Source organism: Rhipicephalus microplus, chromosome 1, assembly GCF_043290135.1.
Source record: "Rhipicephalus microplus isolate Deutch F79 chromosome 1, USDA_Rmic, whole genome shotgun sequence".
Classification (NCBI taxonomy): domain Eukaryota; kingdom Metazoa; phylum Arthropoda; class Arachnida; order Ixodida; family Ixodidae; genus Rhipicephalus; species Rhipicephalus microplus.
The window spans coordinates 237,310,569-237,332,604 of record NC_134700.1 but is presented as its reverse complement, the minus strand read 5'-3'; positions in this window follow the sequence as shown (position 1 = coordinate 237,332,604).

The following is a 22,036-nucleotide window of genomic DNA, read 5'->3' as shown; positions in this document are numbered from 1 at the left end:
TGAAAGCAGTGATTTTGTGGAGACTTCGTTGGGTAACCTTTAATATTTCACTTTGCTTATTGTGTATTTATTCATAGTAACAGCAGGAATGTATTGTCATTACAACGCTTTTGTTTTCACGCTTGTTTCAGAAATGCGTCAATTTCACGGGACGTTGAGCATTCATACGTAAAGTTTGGCGATGAAGGTAGTTCTTTAGTTACCGCGTAAGTGTGGATGACAGTTTCAGTTCAGCGTAATTCTTTTTCTACGGATATAGTCTTACAAGGACTGAGGGTATGTCATGGTAATAGAGTGGTTAAATGCTGTCCAGTTGTTTTCACATTATACGTAAACAAAAAAAAAACAAATTTTGCCTTCAAAACAGTTATTATTATTGAAATAAGATTTAAAGGTCAGCGACCTGTACAGATATTCACTGCGAAAGCATTGAGAGCTTGGCAAACAGCGGGAGTCAGACTTTCACTTTTGATGTGAGCGGTTCAGCATGCAGTCTTCCAGAAAGAGCATGCTCTCTTTGAATTGACCAGCGATACACTTTTCGAGAACAAGGCTTCCAGGAGCACTTGAACGTTTGACATATTCTGCACTATGTCTCGCACGTATAAACGGAATGCTGCGCAGAACATAGCAAAGACGAGGTATTTGTATAATTACGCATGTGTTGTAATATCCTTCCAAATATTTGCTTATTGCTAACAAAGCCCTATAAAAAATTTCCGGCAGAGCCTACGCATTGTGAGAATTGATTCTATGTGAAATAGTCGGTAAGCTTTGGTGGAGTTGTCACTTTGAGTGGGTAGACAGGTGTCCTCCGGCAACTTTCGTAGTTGCGCTCATATGGTATGTTTGCTAGTCGTATCAACTACACTAGCGTGTAAAGGGTCCGGGCGAACGTCAGCATTCCCGTTAAAGTGGTGTCAGTCATGTCGCACCAAGTTGCATGCTATTGTGCACGATGTGCCAAACAAAAGAAGCTGTAATAGGCGTATTAACGCGATTGCGTTAGAGAGCTCGTTTCACAGAAATTCCGGTGTTGGCGTCGGCGTCGTTGGTTGTGAGCAAAAAATCATCATCTTATGCGTGACCGAAAAATTGAGAACGATGCAAATAAAGTAAATAAATGATGAAAAATCACTGAGGCCGAGTGGGCACCGAACCAGGCTTCTTTGGGTCCGAGTGGATTTCTAACCCGGGTCGTTTGCGCGACAAGCGGATGTTCTACCACAAGGCCTTGCATCTGCCGTGAAAACAGTGAAGACAACTTCCTGTGCTTGGAAATGCAGTGAAAGTAGCTTCCATGCTTAACAAACACACGCTTCTTCTATACATGCTTTACAATGCAACGTATGAAAATAAGTATGAAAAGTCTTGCGAGAAAATCAAACAAAAAGAGAACGCAAGTGATAAGAAAAACGTAACAGAAAAAAGGGGAATAGAAAAAACAAAGACAATGAGAAAAAAAAGACAAACAAAACGAACACTTATTTGTGCTCTCCTTTCAGGCTTTGCGCCACTAGTACGGAGCTGCAAATAGTGAAATAAAATGAAAATGTTTATCAAATTTGTCCGGTGCTGAATAAGCTATCTTATCTTTCTCGCCCTAAAACAAAACACTATTGTTCAATCTGGACTTATTTTTAGGTGGCATACACAGGACTGCACAAAACAAGGCTTGACTAGGTAAGGCCGACTATAATTATTATTTAATATCACGCATTATTATCACAAACAACCCGTCCCTTACTTCCCCTCCCATTTATAAAAAAAAAAGAATCCTACAGTCAGATAAAACCAACGGAGGTGTGTCACAGGTAGCCGCGTTGAAACGTCACACTAAATTAAAAAAAGAAGGAAAAAATTCGACAGCTTCTACGTACCTTACGAATACGTTACGCGAATCATGAGGAGGGAAGATGACCATGTTGCAATGTTTTATTGAGCGACACGTTGTGAAAAACGTAAATATATGTACAAATGTTGCACGCACAGACACATGTAGAATAGTCGCAGATGTTTGCATAATCAATTGTTTGCACTTTCGCAACGATGCCAACAGAAACATGAGTATTAGCAACATCAGAAACAATAATTTGATATGAATCATTGTTGCTCGCGATAATGGTAGTCCTGCACACGGATATATAAATCGGCCTCACCGTATGGCACCTAACTGTAATGGACGTTTAGCCGACGTGTTGGATGTATCATATCAGTACATATCTAACGCTTATAAAATTATATATCCAGTACTGCAACCACAGTGGACTTTACATAAACATTAGGGTCAATTTGAAAAGTATGTCTGACGCCTTGCGTTGCTCTGTGGTAGAATATTTTATTGCCACGCAGAATGGTAGTGTTAGATTCTTGCTGGGACACGGAAAATTATTGTTTGCATTTGTGCTGTCAATGCCGCCTGCATAAGCTTTTTCTTAAGGCTCAAATTATGTTACCCATATGGGTTTCTCGCCGTTCCTGGATAGATATAAAATGTCAATCACATGTGACACACCCACCCCCGAGTATGTGCCATGGTTTTTGGATATTGTTTGATGACGTACTCTAGGAGATTGTGACATTATCTATGTCATGACTAGCAAGTCGTATTCGACAAACCATCCTACCCTCCCGTGCTAATTTTGATTGGTTGATATGTGGGGGCTAACGTCCGAAACCATCATATGATTATGAAAGACGCTGTAGTGGTGGGCTCCCGGAATTTCGATAATCTAGGGTTGTTTAACGTGCGCCAAAATCTGAGCGCGTGGGCCTACAGCATTTTCGCCTCAATCGAAAACGCAGCCGCCACCGCCGGGATTTGATCCTGCAACCTGCGGGACAGCAGCCGTGTATCTAAGTCACTAGACCAGCGTGATGGGGTTCCCGTATTAATTTCAATCCCACGCTAAGGGAGTGATCACGAGAGCAAGCAAACCTAGGTGGCTAGCTAGCTAGCTAGCTAGGTAGCTAGATAGATAGATAGATAGATAGATAGATAGATAGATAGATAGATAGATAGATAGATAGATAGATAGATAGATAGATAGATAAATAGATAGATAGATAGATAGATAGATAAATAGATAGATAGATAGATAGATAGATAGATAGATAGATAGATAGATAGATAGATAGATAGACCCCAAGGTGCTTACAGTACGCAAAAAAATGCTTCGCATTTGATATTTACCACCATCATAATTACTATTCTATTCGTCATCACCCAATAAACTACTGTAAGTACTAAATATTCGGTTGGCACATACTTTACCACTGCATTTTCACTGAGAGGATCTTACAATCTTTCTGTAACATAGTAAGCTTCCTCTCCTTCTGCTTATCTTGTCTCTATCCTCCTTTACAATACCTTTGACATCATAACTTGTTATATAGAGAACTTCAATGTTCTCTTCACCATATGTAAACCGAGCCTTTATGAGACAGTTTATTTCAAATTCAAGAAAACACAATTCGTACGCCATTTTGGTCTTTTATAAAGTGTCTCTAGAGGACACCCATGTGCTACTGTGAAAAAGACCTTGTGTTCGTAATTTAAGTGGGGTGCATGAACATGTAGGGGAAGGGATGAATTGGAGTAAGATTTCATAAATTTTTGTATGAAGAATAACACGTGCACTTCATTCAATGGATTAATTCTTTGCGTATTCATACTAAAGCTCGAAAAACGTTCTACATGAAGTCGTAGCGGTATGGTACATGTTCTGGCTGACGTAAAAAAAAAATAAAATAGCGCAAGGCCTGCGCGGTACTTGCAGCAAAGCCATAGGGAAAGCTGGAAGAGTGGCCTTTCAGGGCCTTTTCTAAACACTTTTTGGACAACTGCTACAAGCATATTTGCTGGGTACCCACTACGCCATCAATAATCATAATTTTTGCTTAGTTCACTATGCTATCCTTCGTCATACTTCGGAGAAGTGTAGTATCCGCTACACACTTGCTGGAAATTTTGTGCAATTTCTACGCAGTGGCTGGGGACGGTGAAGGATTATGCCTGAAGTGGGTATACGCCATAGCTAATAGGGGATCAAGAACAACTTTTCTAATAGGCTGGAGCATCGTATTAACCACTCGTTACGCAATTCGTATTGTGTGACGCCTAGTTGTTTCTTTGATGTTCTAAAACGCTTTATGACTCTTACTAACGCAATTTCTTTTCCGGCATCAAGTCTGCCTATGATCAGTTTAAATACAATTTACAAGCACCGGTGTGACTTAGTAATAGAATTCTGGGCTGACACGCAGTGAACTTGAGATCAAATCCTTTTATTTACTTGGTGTTTCTTATTATCATTTTTTTAATTTTCTCTGATACTGGTTATGGACACCAATGGCGGCGGTAGCGGTGGATAACTACGGCACCACGCAATATCTCTGTTTTGATGTTATAACAACTTTTGCTGTAGAAAGAGGAAAAGTGTATTTAGTCTTTACGTTGCATGACGGTTGAAGATGACTTCTGGGCTTGAAATATTGCAAATAGCTTATGTTGTCCTCGAAAGTCACATGTTTTTTTTTTGCTCTCAACTCGCCTTGTGAAACAAATTTTTTCAGATGCGCCTAGATATAAAAGTCAACTTCTTTTCATCTGACGCTTTCTCAATATCTACCGCGAATGCAGGAGCAAATGTCGCAAAAAGAGACCAAAATATGTTATTTTGCTTTCTCACGTGGAACTTCACTCGATACGTGACAAATTTTCTTTATATATAATGAACATTTTATAGTGACTCTACACCTTTAAATATATTTTTCATACAGAAGTAATATAACTCCTCAAGCAGGTGAGGCATGAAGTTAATTGAATAAAGTATGTTGCTAAGTGAATCAAGTTAACGATCAAGAATATCAAGACGCTTTCTTAAGCGTCTATGGTCGTGTTAGCCTTGTTGCTTCCTTAACGGCTCTATAAACTCGGCACCTGTGCAGCAATCTTTCAAGTTTTCTTCCTTTTCTGCGTTGTTCGATTGTGCACGTTGTGAAGAACAGGCGACAGTAAATCCACACTTACAACGCTCTAAACATATTTCGATATTCGTCGCTTACACCCCGGATGTATGCAAACATATGGCAAAAATTATTTGATTAGATGGGCGCAAGTTAGTGTTCCCGTCTGAAGACGAAGTTTGGGCCCAAGTCCTGTTCATGCAGTGCAACTATTTCCAATTTGGTGATCACGTCGATGATATAAAGTGATGTTGCTTGAACGTGGCGCACAATAGTTGGTTGCAGTAAGCGAAGGACGACAAGGTTACACTCGTGGTTTTCTTTGTGATAAAGGTCCGCGCACACAGTGAGACTATAATGTTTTTTTTTATTTCCTTAGTGCCACCCCTCCCCTTCCCCTCAGATAGCGATGAGTGCTAACAGCCTTTCCACACGAAACTAAAGATCACTACTGCTTTAGCCGCTTGCACAAAATATGTGACGATGTGTGTTGGCCGAGAAACAAAAAGAAACCTGCATACTTCTATGAAATGAATGAATGGGAAATAAGAACGCTCTTTTGGTGTCGATACAAACAATTCGATGGCACGCGTTTCCCCCCTTTTCGCGTTTGGCGCCTCTGGGCATACGAGCGCCCCACCAAACGCCGCCATCAGCGTGTGTACATGTGCGAATGTGCGTGCGTGCGCGGATGGTAACTCGATTGTGGCGGCCGTTGAAGAGCAGAATACGTGATGGCCGGGTCCCGCGCCAAACACGGCACCACCGCCCCGAGACCACTGCGGTGCCGCTCCTTGCGTGCTTTCGTTCGCCTACACGTTTCGTTTATTGTCGGCCACTTCTTTCAGTATTGTGTTCTGCTTTTGTAGATTTCCTACCCCTCCGCCTCTATTTATTTTGTACCGCTGCTCTCTCTCTCTCTTTCCGCGGGCTCGCTCAGAGCTTTTGGAGGCACCCCTTCCCTTCCGCTCGTTAGCCGCGCAACGGCGATGACGTTGTTGTCGGGGCAACCCGTGGTGCAGATAGGACAACACAGGGTGCCACGCTGGGGTGTCGCGCCACCACCCGGACTCAATCTCGTGCGGCTTCACGAAGGTCGATGAATGCTGTCAAGAAATAGAGTACGAGAAATCACCCACCATCAATAAAAAAACAATAATTTTTAATGCACTTACTGACATGGACGTACGCGCACAAGCACGTGCAAGCACGCACTTAAGTTACTAGTACCCGCTTATGCTGGCCTTGAAATAATCGTGTTATTCTTCTAACGTTGTTCATAGTAATTTGTTGGTATTTGTTATTGTTGCACCTGGAATGTAGCTGTGTCTTGCTGAGTTCATTGAAATGACCGCACTTACTTTTGCTACCATGAGCTCTTTGAACAGTGTCAGTAGCACTGTTCACTGTTAACCGTTCAGTGTCAGTAGCCACTTGGGAGGACACCAGCATCAATGATAGTTTTTGGCAGTGAATGTTTTCTATCGAAATATTCATCAAAGAAAGTCTGTTTTGTATTGCAAAGAGCAGATTGATTGGTTGATATGTGGGGTTTAACGCCCAAAAACCACCATTTGATTTTGAGATACGCCGTAGAGGAGGGTTCCGGAAATTTCGACCACTTGGGGTTCTTTAACGTGCACCCAAATCTGAGCACGCGGGCCTTCAGCATTTTAATCTCCATCGAAAATGCAGCCGCCACAGCCGGGATTCGATCCCGCGACCTACGGGTCAGCAGCCGAGTACTTTAGCCACTAGACCAACGCAGTGGGGCTTGCCAAGAGCAGTACAACAGTCACAGGAGGAACTACACTTGTGCTATATAGATGTAGTTTGTAGACAGTAGTAATCATAGTAGTGGTTTTTTTCTGCAAGATTATACCTCAATTATCGGGTGCTTTCTGGAGTACGTTGGCAACACCAGCCAACCTCCATCAGTGTTTGAATGAAGCTTGTTCTGAGGGCCTCCATAATGATGGACTGCAAGAAATGGCTGTGTTTGTATGAACGAAAATTGTAGTTGTCACATGAAGCAACTATAATACACGTCTGAGCAGCTTGCAAATGGAGGATATAAAAAACATAGCTAAATAAATAAATAAATAAATAAATAAATAAATAAATAAATAAATAAATAAATAAATAAATAAATAAATATTCAGCCAATCAATCAATTGATAAATCAATATATCAATCAATCATAAAATGAATAGATAAGTGCGACATCTAATAATGTGATTTATTTTTAATATTCTAAAAATTGTAATAGCTAGAATTTATAATAAATAAAATAGCTTAATAAATAGAACCAAACAGTCTCTTTTTATTGTTGTCGTCTGTCTGTTGGGATGAGGTAAGTTTGAAAGGCGTTGGGAACGCACTTAAAGCGTAATTAACGACCACGATACCTAAGTCTCTGTACGCCACAAACCTCTGAGGCGACACCACCTGCATCCGAAATCACTTGCTGCCTTTCGGTTGGAAGCATGGACTACAGATTCATTTCAAAAGAGCACTTGTTATCAAATTATAAGTATGCTAAACAACAAAACTGTTTTGAAATTTGAAGCAATGCCATTTGCGTTGGCCTGATTTAAAAAAAAATCAATAAAACTTGCAGCTCACTAATTGTTTTCTCCTGTAGAGCGTGTTTTGCCTGCATAGCTTTTCCGTGATAGGTGAAGCAAAGTGTGAGTGCCAGTGGTACAAATTTTTCAAAAATTTCTTTCAAAATTTCTTTCTAGTGGTACAATATGTGAAACTGTTGCAGCAACATTGCCAGTTTAAGACACACAGCTGCTTGAAATTTGACTGATAGTTGTCCTCGGTTACAGTACTCAGCTGCTGACAGGAATGAGGTGGGTTCAATCGCGGGCGCAGCAGCCCATTTTCGAAGGAGGTGAAAGGCTTAACGCCCATGTACTTGACGATGTTAGTGCACGTTAAGGAACGTCGCATGGCCGAAATTTCAGGAGTACGCCACTGCGACGTGCTTCCAAGTCATACATCATGGGTTTAGCTTGCAAAACCTCAATATAGTAAATACACACTGTCTCTAACTTCGCGCCACGTCGGAGCGATAGAGAATTAGAGAAGACGAGTTCGTCTTCAATACGGGATATATATATATATATATATATATATATATATATATATATATATATATATATATATATATATATATATATATATATATATCCGAAAAAACTTTGATCACCTATTTTATATATATATATATATATATATATATATATATATATATATATATATATATGAAATAGATGATCAGAGTTTCTTCCGGATACCGTAATAAAAGTTATAAACTTCGACAATAGTGCAGTATAGGAAACAAAACAATAAAATATATTTTTAATATTAACAGTTTCGGCTGGCAGACCAGCCTTCTTCGGAGGATCTAAGTGAAATCGTACAAGTTCCCGTAGCAGAGGGTCACCCTCACAGTTTGAAGACCCTCAGAAAAAAAAACGAGACAAATGGACGAACGAGGTAGCAACAGACAACAAGAAGCAAAAGAAGGAGAGGAACTAGAAAGGAGCGACGGAGAGCCGTCGGAAACGAGCGGGTAATTCTGGCATTGTTACTGGGTATAGGTAAGACGCGCCGCCAGCGGAGGCGACCAAGAAAAACGGAAAAACGTGAAACATGTTGCCGCTTACTCGCATCCCACACATGGATCGAGTTTAAGTTCACGTGGTTCGGCGGCAGGCCCGCGGCATCGGGCCCCACACACACACACACACACACACACACACACACACACACACACACACACGCACACGCGCACACACACACACACACACACACACACACACACACACACACGCACACGCGCACACACACACACACACACACACACACACACACACACACACACACACACACACACACACACACACACACACACACACACACACACACACACACACACACACACACACACACACACACACACACACACACACACACACACACACACACACACACACACACACACACACACACACACACACACACACACACACACACACACACACACACACACACACACACACACACACACACACACACACACACACACACACACACACACACACACACACACACACACACACACACACACACACACACACACACACACACACACACACACACACACACACACACACACACACACACACACACACACACACACACACACACACACACACACACACACACACACACACACACACACACACACACACACACACACACACACACACACACACACACACACACACACACACACACACACACACACACACACACACACACACACACACACACACACACACACACACACACACACACACACACACACACACACACACACACACACACACACACACACACACACACACACACACACACACACACACACACACACACACACACACACACACACACACACACACACACACACACACACACACACACACACAAGAAGCATACGACCCGCTCCAGCTTTCGGAAAATAATGGCCACGTTGGAAAGATAATGTGCCCTCTCCCCCTCCCTCTACCTGCCCTCTTTTGCAGAAAACTGTACAACCAGTCATACTAAAAGTAAATGAATGGGTATTTTTGTAAAGGATGAACAAACAAAAACGTAAACAAAAAAAATAAAAATTAAGTATTACTAAAAAGTACTCAGAAATGAAAATAAAGTCTAATAATACTAACACACGCCGTTTCGTTCACGTAGCATCGAATTCGTTTAGTTTCACGCCCTATATTGACCAACTTACGTGTGCGACTTCACGTATGTATAAATAAATTAATTGAGTAATTCGATTTCTGTGTTTCACGAAACGTCGCGGAGGCACGTCAGTCGCCCAGGGCTCTCGTTGATTCCGTGGGTAAGTGATCTGAATTTCTTTATGAAGTATGACTCCCGCTGTTCGCGCTCCCGTGTGTTCTGGAAGCCGGATTATAGGAGTATGACACCTATGCGTTCGAAAGAGTGACCAGGAAGATTGACATGTTTGGAGAACGGCAAATTGGGGAGGCCCTTTACGTGTGCCCTGTGGTTGTTGAAACACAAAGGGAACGCGGTTTCCGTTTGTCCAATATATTCCTGTTTGCACACCTCACAGCGAATTTTGTACGATTGCACTGTCGTCAAAGCGGGACTCTCTTCTACATCAATCACGCCTTGGAATGGCTTCCGCCTGGCCGGGTTCTGGCGGCCGATGGTATACACCCAAGTTTTGAGGGTGTTGCCCTCATCGCCAGCCACCTGAGATCGCTGCTTCTGCGAAATATGGTGAGGTCGCCGTCAACCTGGCTTGACCATGCACCATTAGGTCTGCCGGGCCCCCCGAGAGAACATTGTCATTCCCGGAGTGAGAACCCCAGCATCCGCGAAGCAAGCCGGATCCCGTGCTGACGATCATCACCATGAGCGCCGAGGGGTGCTCCTCATATATCAAAAAGCAAGAGCCCCTACAACACGACTCGGGGCCACCCAGAGGCTTTCGGTGACAGTGCTTCTCCCCCCCGCATGGACTGACTCAACAACCCGTCAGGTACGGCCCGCTCCAGCACATGTTGGTCTCGTGATTTCATGGCCTTAAGAAAGAATTTTGATAAGCGCGTGAGGTTTGAAATGCATGCTTCAAACCTTAAAACATATATTTCATCGGGATTCGCACCAAAGGGTCTCACTGTTCAACTGCAACCCGCAATGAATAACTTCAACAAAAATGAGCAGCGGCAGTGGAGCAATATCCTAAAAGATGCATCTATTAGACTTACGCAGGTCGTAATACAACACAGTACACGTAAGGCCGCGGAACTCAAAGAGGAAGAAAAGGCGCGACTAAAACAGTCAAGCTTGACGCAGTCAGAAACAGAAGAGCTGGCCAAATACGAAGGAAAAAAGAGATTGACAATTCAGGGCAAGAAGGACAAGAAATTGAGGCGAGACGGTGCGTGGCCGACTTTAAAATACTCCGCCAGCAATCCTCCCACAACGTATACAGATCAAACTGTTACCTGTCGTCAATCTCCACAAAAGAGCACCGATGTCACCAGTGCGGTTAACCTTTCCAGCAAATCTTTGACACCTGCGCAAACAAAGCTGCTATCAAAAGGTCTAACCTTCTGCCCCGCCTCTGGCAAAATTGATGAGTTTAAACTTTACCAAGATTTGGACAAATTTGCCAGAACCATGCGTCTAAAAGAATATTTTCATCATCGAAGCAGCACGCAACAAAATCGATTTTCAGATAAATCTTGGACTCCAGGTGAACAACGAGACAAATATCTAGACATGTACATTTCAGCCATCCAAGGTGATATAATCAGGGATTATGAAAAGCACCGACCCATTCGCAACAATCTGTCCAAAGAGGAGCGGGACGCTTTGCGCAGTTTAAGTGACAGCCAGAGCATCGTTATTAAACCTGCTGATAAGGGTGGTGCTGTGATTGTACTCGACAGGACTGACTACATCAAAGAAGGGCTTCGCCAACTGGCAGATGAAAATTTCTATAAACAACTCCCTTGTGATCCAACAGAGGAGTATGAAAGTACTATTAAGGCCTCACTAATATCATTACGTAAAAGTGGTAAGATAACCTACCCTATGCTTAAAATGATGTCACCTGGCAAATCGTCTCCCGGGCGTTTCTATTTACCACCCAAAATTCACAAGATTAACAAGCCCGGCCGACCCATAGTTTCCAGCAACGGTACTGCTACTGAAAAAATCTCTAGTTTCATTGACTCTCTGATTAGGCACATCCCACAATCATTCCCATCATACATCAAAGATATCATCCACTTCCTTCGAGAATTCTCAAAACTTGTGGTACCTCTAGAGTGCTATTTGGTCACCATGGATGTCTCATCACTGTACAAAAACATTCCTCACACCGAAGGAATCGCCGCCACAGTCGCCGCCTATGGAAAAAGTAAATCGACGAGTGAATTCGACGAAAGCGCTTTAGAGGTGCTCCTAAATCTTGTACTTAAACATAATAACTTTGAATTCAACCAAAAACATTATCTGCAAGTAAACGGAACTGCCATGGGAACCAAAATGGCCTCAAATTAATTAATTTTCATGGCGTCTTTGGAGATTTCTTTCCTCGAAAATTCTCCATTCAAACCTATATTTCACCGACGCTTCCTCGATGATATATTCTTCGTGTGGGCCGATAGTGAACATAATCTTTCCAAATTCATTTCCGGTTTCAACTCCCTGTATCTTTCGATAACATTCACGCACACGTATTCGCAGAAGAGTGTTCACTTTCTGGATGTCACTGTATCACTCAGTGGCACCACCATATCTACTTCCCCGTATAAAAAACCAACTGACCGCCAACAGTATCTGCATTTCCATAGCAGTCACCCCCATTACTGCAAAACAGGTGTTCCTTACTCTCAAGCCCACAGATACAGAAGAATTTGCTCTGAAATCACGAAATTTGACACCCACGCACAGGAATTGAGAGCAGCCTTCTTGCGTCAAAAGTACCCCGAAAAAATAATTGACAATGCAATTGAGCGTGCTCGCTCTTTGGACCGAGAATCAACAATGGGAGAAAAAGGTGGGAATAAAGATGATATAACTTCAGGGGCAAATTTAATCCTCACATACTGCGCCGCCGCCACTCGGGTGAATTCTATACTAACCCGCCACTTCAACATACTTAAACAGAGTAGTCGCCTCTCTGCCGTTTTTCAGACTCCGCCCAAGTTGGTTCACCGAAGAAATAAAAACCTGGGAGACTTACTGGTCAGGGCGAAAACCCACAAATCCGACCACAATCAGGGCTGTAGACTGTGCGGGAAACCTCGCTGCAGGGTGTGCACACACATGGTGACCACAGATACGGCCGAAGCCTCCTGTTCAGACTATGTGTACAAAATTAAAGACGACCTTAACTGTGACTCAGCCAATGTGGTATACAAAATTTGCTGTGAGGTGTGCAAACAGGAATATATTGGACACACGGAAACCGCGTTCCGTTTGCGTTTCAACAACCACAGGGCACACGTAAAGGGCCTCCCCAATTTGCCGTTCTCCAAACTTATCAATCTTCCTGGTCACTATTTCGAACGCGTAAGTGTCATACTCCTACGATCCGGCTTCCAGAACACACGGGAGCGCGAACAGCGGGAGTCATACTTCATAAAGAAATTCAGATCACTTACCCACGGAATCAACTAGAGCCCTGGGCGACTGACGTGCCTCCGCGACGTTTCGTGAAACACAGAAATTGAATTACTCAATTTATTTATACATACGTGAAGTCGCACACGTAAGTTGGTCAATATAGCGCATGAAACTAAACGAATTCGATGCTACGTGAACGAAACGGCGTGTGTTAGTATTATTAGACTTTATTTTCATTTCTGAGTACTTTTTTGGTAATATTTAATTTTTACTTTTTTGTTTACGTTTTTGTTTGTTCATCCTTTAGAAGAATACCCATTCATTTATTTTCAGTATAACTGGTTGTACAGTTTTCTGCAAGAGAGGGCAGGTAGAGGGAGGGGGAGAGGGCACATTAGCTTTCCAACGTGGCCATTATTTTCCGAAAGCTGGAACGGGTCGTATGCTTCTTGTGTGTGTGTGTGTGTGTGTGTGTGTGTGTGTGGTGTGTGTGTGTGTGTGTGTGTGTGTGTGTGTGTGTGTGTGTGTGTGTGTGTGTGTGTGTGTGTGTGTGTGTGTGTGTGTGTGTGTGTGTGTGTGTGTGTGTGTGTGTGTGTGGCCCGATGTCGCGGGCCAGCCGCCGAACCACGTGAACCTAAACTCGATCCATGTGTGGGATGCGAGTAACCGGCAACATGTTTCACATTTTTCCGTTTTTCTTGGTCGCCTCCGCTGGCGGCGCGTCTTACCTATACCCAGTAACAATGCCAGAATTACCCGCTCGTTTCCAACGGCTTTCCGTCGCTCCTTTCTAGTTCCTATCCTTCTTCTGCTTCTTGTTGTCTGTTGCTACCTCGTTCGCGCGTTTGTCTCGTTTTTTTTTGAGGGTCTTCAAACTGTGACGGTGACCCTCTGCTACGGGAATTTGTACCATTTCACTTAGATCCTCCGAAGAAGGCTGGTCCACCAGCCGAAACTGTTAGGATTAAATAAATATTTTATTGTTTTGTTTCCTATACTGCACTATTCTCGAAGTTTATAACTATATATATATATATATATATATATATATATATATATATATGTATATATATATATATATATATATATATATATATATATATATATATATATATATATATATATATATATATATATATATATATATATATATATATATATATATATATATGTGTGTGTGTGTGTGTGTGTGTGTGTGTGTGTGTGTGTGTGTGTGTGTGTGTGTGTGTGTGAACAGTTGTATAAGAGAAAATGGCATTGGTATTTCTCGCCCTTTGCACGCCCTAAATGCATATTATACACACAATAGTTACATACAGCACCATACTGCATTGCATAAACTGGTAGATGGGTATGTTTTGAAGGAAACAAGCTACAGCTTGTAATATGTAATATAACCTACGCAATGGTACTGAAGCTAAGTAATGCGAAGAGAAAAGTTGAAACTGAAGAAATGGAAAAAAGGAAGGCCGGAAAAGCGTTTTTTTAATTCGTTACTTTATCCAGAGCGTTGAGTAAAAGCATCACTAGTGGGTCTATTTTGTGTTTCCTAATGCTATACATTACAGAAAACAAGTAGAAGAAATGCTTCGTTGGGGAATTGTTCCCCACATGATGTCTCTTTTCTTTCGGCTAGAATGGCTAGCTGCACAACTTCAAGACGTTCCCGGAAAAGCGACGAGTTCATCTCGAGTGTTTACACAATGCAAAAAGCATGAAAAAAAAATGCAGGATAATTATGATTCCCGGCACCGCCACCAAGAGTCATTAAGCTATGAAGAGACAGAAATACACATAATCGTGTGTGTAGTGGCTGCACACAAATTACGAGAAAGCTGCAGAGCGAAAAGTGTCCCGACGCATCCGTTTCTTCATTCGGGCCACCAAGAAGAGCCACGAAGACGACGGTGCACTGCAGATGCTCCGCACCGCTTTCGGTGTGAGTGTTGCGTTCGCGCTGCCGGAAAAGCCCGACTGAATAGCTATTTTCAAGTGGGCTCGATGAGAAGACGACGTGTTTTCGGGATGTGTTTTTTTTTGTTTTCGCTGAGACGATGACGATGGCGCACAATCCCCGCTGTGCTATGCAGATGATGCCTGAACACACCCCGTCATCCCCCCTCTCCACCCCCCATGCATTACTACTATCTTGTTATTCGGCAGCTTTTGTATTGCGCATCGACTAGCATCATTGTACACGGCAACGATCCTTTACAACGACTGCACCTATTGCTGTTTCACACAGCGTCTTATATGTACGTGAAGAGTAATCTTAAAGAGTACCTCGCTTTTTGCTCTTAGCTCTAGTCACGATTGCATTCGTGGCTCAGACTGAGAACAAAAAGCCAAGTATGTTTCGTTCCTACGCAAAATTTTCAGTTCTCCGCTTATTTGTGGTCAGGGCAGCGCTCGCAGAGCGTATTGCCTGTAGTGAGCGTACTGTATATAGTGTGGTTATTAAATCACGCACAGTTGGTTAGAAAGAAGCAAAAAGTTTACCGAAGCATCTGTCACATATTTATTGACCAACATACGGAGATCAAAGGCACTTCGAGGAGACATTGCGAGGTCTCGTTTTAAAAGTCAAATGCAGAGTGCTCAAGCGCTAGTGCCATTTCGCCTTTATAGGAAAGGGTCCCAATAAACATTTTGCTGTTTCAATGATGTTTTTGAAGATTCGTACACTCTCAAGGGTGTTTTTGCATCATCCCATGATGATAATCCTTATACAAATAACAACCGACGCAAAATTTTTCACATTGTATGTTTTTTAAATGTATATAAAGAGACTTTGGTGCCAGCGCGTGGTGACAGCAAAACAGTCATCATCGCATATCAGATTAGAAACTTAGTGCTATACAAAGGTACGTAGCACGACGCTTACGCACCGAGTCCAAGTTTCTCAATGTGGATATATGTTTCACACACATAATTTGAAGAAACACAAGTAATCACGCATCTGAATTGTCCACAGAAAACATGAAATTTTCAATAAATGCTGTCGAAGGTGATCATGTATCTTGGGAGCACACTATTAAATACTGCATAGTTTTCACAAAGGTTTTCAGCAGGATTGTTTTTCCCCCAAAATGTAAACACAATTCTGTTGTCGTGAAACATACCCGTTAAAAATAACGCATATACATTTTATTTTCTGGTTTGTATTTCCGAAGTATTTCTGAATCATCTAGAAAGCGAAATACTGCACGCGCCTTAGTGCCTTGTAGGTTTCTTTTTGGCCATGGGCCTAAGATTTTTGCTATTGGTGGAGGTCGCTTACCCAAAGACTTTAATTTTTTTAAATGTTTCTTTCGGGGGCCATCATAATTATTACAATGTAGAAGAAGGATGTGCTCAACGTCTACTTCAGCTTCTCCACATGAGCAGATAGGATGTAGGCTGTGCCCCGTCGAAGCCTATGAATGACTGTTTTTAGAGACCGGCTGACATTTAACGGAATAATAAATTATACGCCGGGAATAATGCTACACAACTGGTACTTTTGCACACCATTTTTGAAGCAAGTTTTCTTGTACAATTGACAGTTCAGTCTATTTATTAGACATTGTGCATCCCCCATTGGCAGATGTAGCAGTGATATATTATTCTCCTGATGCACTCCATGAGCTATGCAATCACATATATTGATTGATTGATTGATTGATTGATTCAGTGATTAATTTGTGGGGATTAACGTCCCAAAACCACCATATGATTATGGTGGTATAAGCACTCGTGCATGGGCAGTAAAAATTAGCATTTACTATGTTTTTATGTATCTCTGCAGCCGATCTCTCCTGAATAGTTCGGCATAGGGGATGATTAGCGTGTTGAGTTGCCAAACGCATATAAAGTCGACAGGTTTCCATGAATCTGAGAGCATGGAAAGTCGGTTGAGAAGCCTCTGCAAACTGGCGGACGCTCGCGGAACACCAAGACACATACGAAGGCTTCTGGCCAATAACCTTTGGATCCTTTCCTCCATGTTACGGTATATCCCGTGCAGAACTGGGGAGAGTAAGCTATTTTTTTGTCGCATGATTGCTAAATGTACTATGTGATAAAGATGAACATGAACTACCCCCCATCTCACTCCAGTGAGTGGACATAAAATATTGATTAGGGAGTTCACTTTTTCTTCTATTGATTTTTTTCTTTGAAGGCAAAGACAGACGTGTGTTTAAAATAACGCCTAAAATTTATAAATTTGTGTTGTCGCTCAAATTGTTAGCGTTGAGAGTCTATCTCGAGCTTGAATTTCTTAAGGCTTTTTCTCGTGAATGGAAGTACAGTCGTTTTCTCGAGAAAAGTAACCATGCCTCTGCTATTAAAAAGTCATTATATTACTACCAGCCCGTCTTGAAGCTTTTGCGGAACTGCTTTTCTACTCGTGGCTCATACCCGAATGCACGGATCGACAGCATGTAGTGAATATTAGAAATCGTTAGGTAAGACGTGGGAATATTTAGCCGTAACTCAATTAAATAAAGATGGGCTTTGTACACTACCCTGCGGAACTTCTTTACTAACTTAATGCTCTGTGCTTTTGCTGTAAGCTGTGTAAATGAAAATTCTCTTATCTCTTCAGAATTCTGCAATTTATCTTAGTGTTCAGCCCACTATTCTCATCTGAAATAAAGCGTATATTACATCAATTTGGCTGGTTGTGTCGAATGCTTGCTTTATATCTAAATATGCCACAACAACGATTCTTTCACAGCTCCTCTCAATATCTACATAAGTGACAAGGTCTAGAATGGCTTCAAAAATGCGCCGGGGCCTACGAAATCCTGCTGAAGTTTGTGGAAGCACATTCGTTCATTTCATTCACCACTGAAGTCTAGGCGTCAATAATCTTTTCTATAAGTTTGCACAAACAGCTTGTTAGGCTGACAGGACGAAATAATCTATATGAATAAGGGTGTTGTGCCGAGTTCGGAAGATTGGGTCCACTCTTGCAACTTTCGAACAGGATGGAAGGCATTAGATTGTTCATGTATTATTAAATAATTTTAACAAATCATTTGTGGCCACTGAACCCAAGCTTTTGAGTGCCGCATATCTCATTCCATTATGACCAGCCGCTGTCCTCACGCAGCACGAAGCAAGTGTGTTATTCAGTTCTTCCGATGAAAACAAATAATGCAGTTCATCAAGATGTCTATCTAAAAAAGCCAATGATTTAATATTAAAAACTGCACTTGAGATTGGGCACTTCGGAAATTGCTCTTGGTGTAGGTAGGTATATTTTACGAGAGTTTCAAGCGGTCCATGTGCGCACAGACGTTACATTGATCGCGGCATGGTCGAGGCGTCCACTGAGAAGCGAGGCGTGGCAAACGAATGAGAAGACAATGCGAACATGGTGCCATCACGCTATCGCGTTCTACACCCGAAGGCAAAGCTCAAGCATCCTGGAAATTTCGTTTGGTGTTTTACTCTTTCCTGGTGCACCGATTATCCATGAGTGTAAATAGGCACTTCACAGGAGACAATCGCAAAAAGAAAAAAGAAACTAATGCTTTTAATCATCTTTAATAATTAAAAAAAGTATTTGCTGCATAAAAAATGCGACAACCTTACTTGTGTTCGATAAAGAGTAGTCAACATATATTTTCGGCAGTCTGTGTCAATTGCAGAAGTAGCTCCAAAAACAATGGCACGCGCAAGATTCATGTTGTTGTTGAATATAGAACTGAATCGTCCGCACAGACATTGCAGTATTGCAGATATGGCGAGGTGAGAACTTTTGTTCTTTACCATTATTATGTAACGGAGTTAGACACAGAACGAAATAACTTAGCGCCACCGCAGGTTTGAATTATTGTGCCACCGGCTTCATATTTTCAGAATGGTGGATGTTTCTATTGGGTAAATATGTTTTCAATTCTTCTTAATATTTCTAATATAAAGTATATTTATTTATTTGTTTAATTATCAAAACTGCCTCACATTTTTCTGAGGTTCTAGGCTTGACAATGTGCCCTGTTCTTAGCGCATGGCATTAAAGAAGGTGTACACAGAAAATCGTTTGATCCCAAGGTTCGCAGTGTAGCCGTAGGTGCTCGCAGTTTCCAGTTAAAGAGAAATAAGTCTTAGACAACTCTTACAAAAATAAACTTAGACAACTTTAGAGATGAATTTAGTCTGTAGAATGTGTAAATATACTTTTGGGAGGGCACAGAGAGAACTAAACGAAAGTAATCATGAAAGTTATGAGATGATTGAGTGCGTGCGTGTGTGGTATATTCACAAATGGCGCGGACATGTTCTTTCCCCCGTTTATTGATTGAAAATACTGCTCTACTCGTGTAAAACTGCCATTTACGAGAAGAGTAACTGCCAACTCGCTCGTACTTGTTCCCCCGAGAAAAAAAATAGCACAAATAAATTAGTCCTTTTTTAAACTTAAGGCCCACGAGGTGTGTTATGTGTGGTGTGGATTATATTTCGATTGCGATAAGGGACCAGCGTTAACTGTACGCAAATTGAAAGAGACCATCTACCACTCCGAAAAAAAATTTTTTTTGATTGGGATGCAAATGCGAAGATCGTTCATCACATCGGCGGCAACGAGCATGCTTTGGTGCCAGAAAAAGAATTATAATTTTAACTTGATGTTGAAAGTCAATAAAAAGAGACCACTAGAGTCACCAAACAGCGATTGGGGTCACTCTTAACGGTCTATTGTTAGAACAAGAAATCATCGCAGGTAAATTTAGTTTGCTTAAGCACGTATAACTTGAAATTGTATTTTATGCACTTGAGGCAGCTTTAGGTTGCGCCGGAGCGTAGTGTTTGATTTTTTTTTTCTCGCGCATTCGAATAGCCGCCCGGGGGCGCTGCCGGCGGTGTGTTCACTTGCTTGCTTGCCAGACTGCAAACGATGAAGACACGCGAGAACGGCGTCCGCCGCCGCTCATGAAAACAACAAAAAAGTGTGTGCGTGCCTAAAACGAGCACTAAAGTATTTGTTTTAAATATAAACAAAGCTTGATGAAGCCTGCGAAAACCGCACGCGGCTATACAGTTTTCGACTTTCACCGGCACCGACCAATGATGTGGGCATTCATCCCAGCGATAGAAGGAGACTGAACGCGGACAGAAACAAATTCGGTTTTAAAAATTTCCACGCACTTTCCAGAGAAACCGCTGCAGAGGTTACACACTTCAGATGGTGCGCTTTTGATTGCGACACAAAACAGGAGAGCAATGAAAGACGGTAGACATTCTTTTTACACGCACCCACAAACTGCTGAAAATTCGATTAGTATTTATATAATGATGTAGACCGACACCTACTTCCGGAATACGATGTCTTTCTTCTGGTTAACAATGACATCTCCTTTTCCTCACACCGACGCGTTGCAACTATCGTGATAAGCTCAGATGACGGAGCTTCGGCCACTGGTGACGACGTCCGGCCGTCGTATACGGTCTTTGAAGCGTCTGTGTTCGGTGATTCTCGGAACCGCGTTAGTACGGCGCGATGATATTGTTTCTTTTTTTTTCTCCCCTTTGACTTCTCTCTGCTTCTCATCTCACGACTTCGCTAGCCCGAGGTGAGGGAGGGTCGTGACTATGGCGGGCTGGGGTGCCCGACAGGCGGCGCGAGCGCGCATGCACGGGCCGGTCCGATCAATTACGTGAGTGCCATTAGGCCGAAAGGCAAGAAGGCGAAACGAAAGGGGTGTGACGTAAAACAAAGCAAGACAGAGAGAGAGAGAGAGAGAGAGAGAAGCAAAAAAGTGGAAAAAAAAATACGCCACCACAGACGTGCGTGCGTGTGCGTCTGTTTATTCTCAAGCGCGCCCCGCACTCGTAGCGGCAGTGTAGGAGTTGCCACAACGCACTTGGCTTTTACGTCCTCGTTGTCCTCGCCGCTAGGATCAGACTGTATGCAGGCACGTGTGCCTGTAGTTATGTATGTGCGTGCGTGCGTGCGCATTTTCATGGCTTAATTGGCTACTGTTCCTACGATGATGCCTTGCTTGAAGAGAAGTCGCGTTATTTTCCAGAAACGTTATAAAAAGAAAAAGAGATATGAGACGGACAGTACGCGCGACGATAACACGAGCAGACGCGCAGGTAGTGGGGTTGCGGAGAAAGAAAGATCAACAAACTGCACGGTGAGCACTGAAGGGGAAGCAGTGAAAGAAGAAGACAAAAAAATCGTGAAAATGGGAAAGGGCTAAAGAAACGTGCAGCTAGCGACGTGCGCGTTCATGAATAAGAGATGCGTGCACGGTTTTGCGAGTGCGATTAGCGGCATCCTTTGATGGACGTGACTCAACATTTTTTTTTCTCGTTTGTCTTTCTGGGCCGTTTTGACCAATCCCTCAATGCATCGCTTTGGTACCCCCCCTTCCATTCGTATACGCTTTATGCTCGGGTTTAAGCGAGGGTAATGCCACAACCCAGAAATGTGTGAATACAAATTATGAAAGACAGGGCCGTAATCGGATAAACAGTCACCACCTAGAGTCGTTCGTTGTGCAGCCCTCACCTTTTTTTAACGCCGGCAGCCCTGCGACAGCTTGATACCTTTTAACCCGGCGGCTTTCGTGCTGTATTGTTTACCGAAAACGTGCATTTAGTAGGCGGCCGGATCCCTTAGCTCCGGGATATCATGAACGGCCGTACCACGTTGGCACGTATGAGCCGGCTCATGAAGCAAGCTGCTGGAAGAATAACATGTGCATTGTGGCGGAGATCTTTCTTTTCTGTCTTTCTTTATTTTTGCATAAGCGGTTGACCGTGTTGGGCTCAACACACATCGTATTAGCCACACTTTCCTTTGTGCTTCTGCAGAACTGTGCTCATGCGGCTGATTTCAGCTGTGGGAAAGCTTCTGCATAAGTTAAACATCTGTTACTTTTCG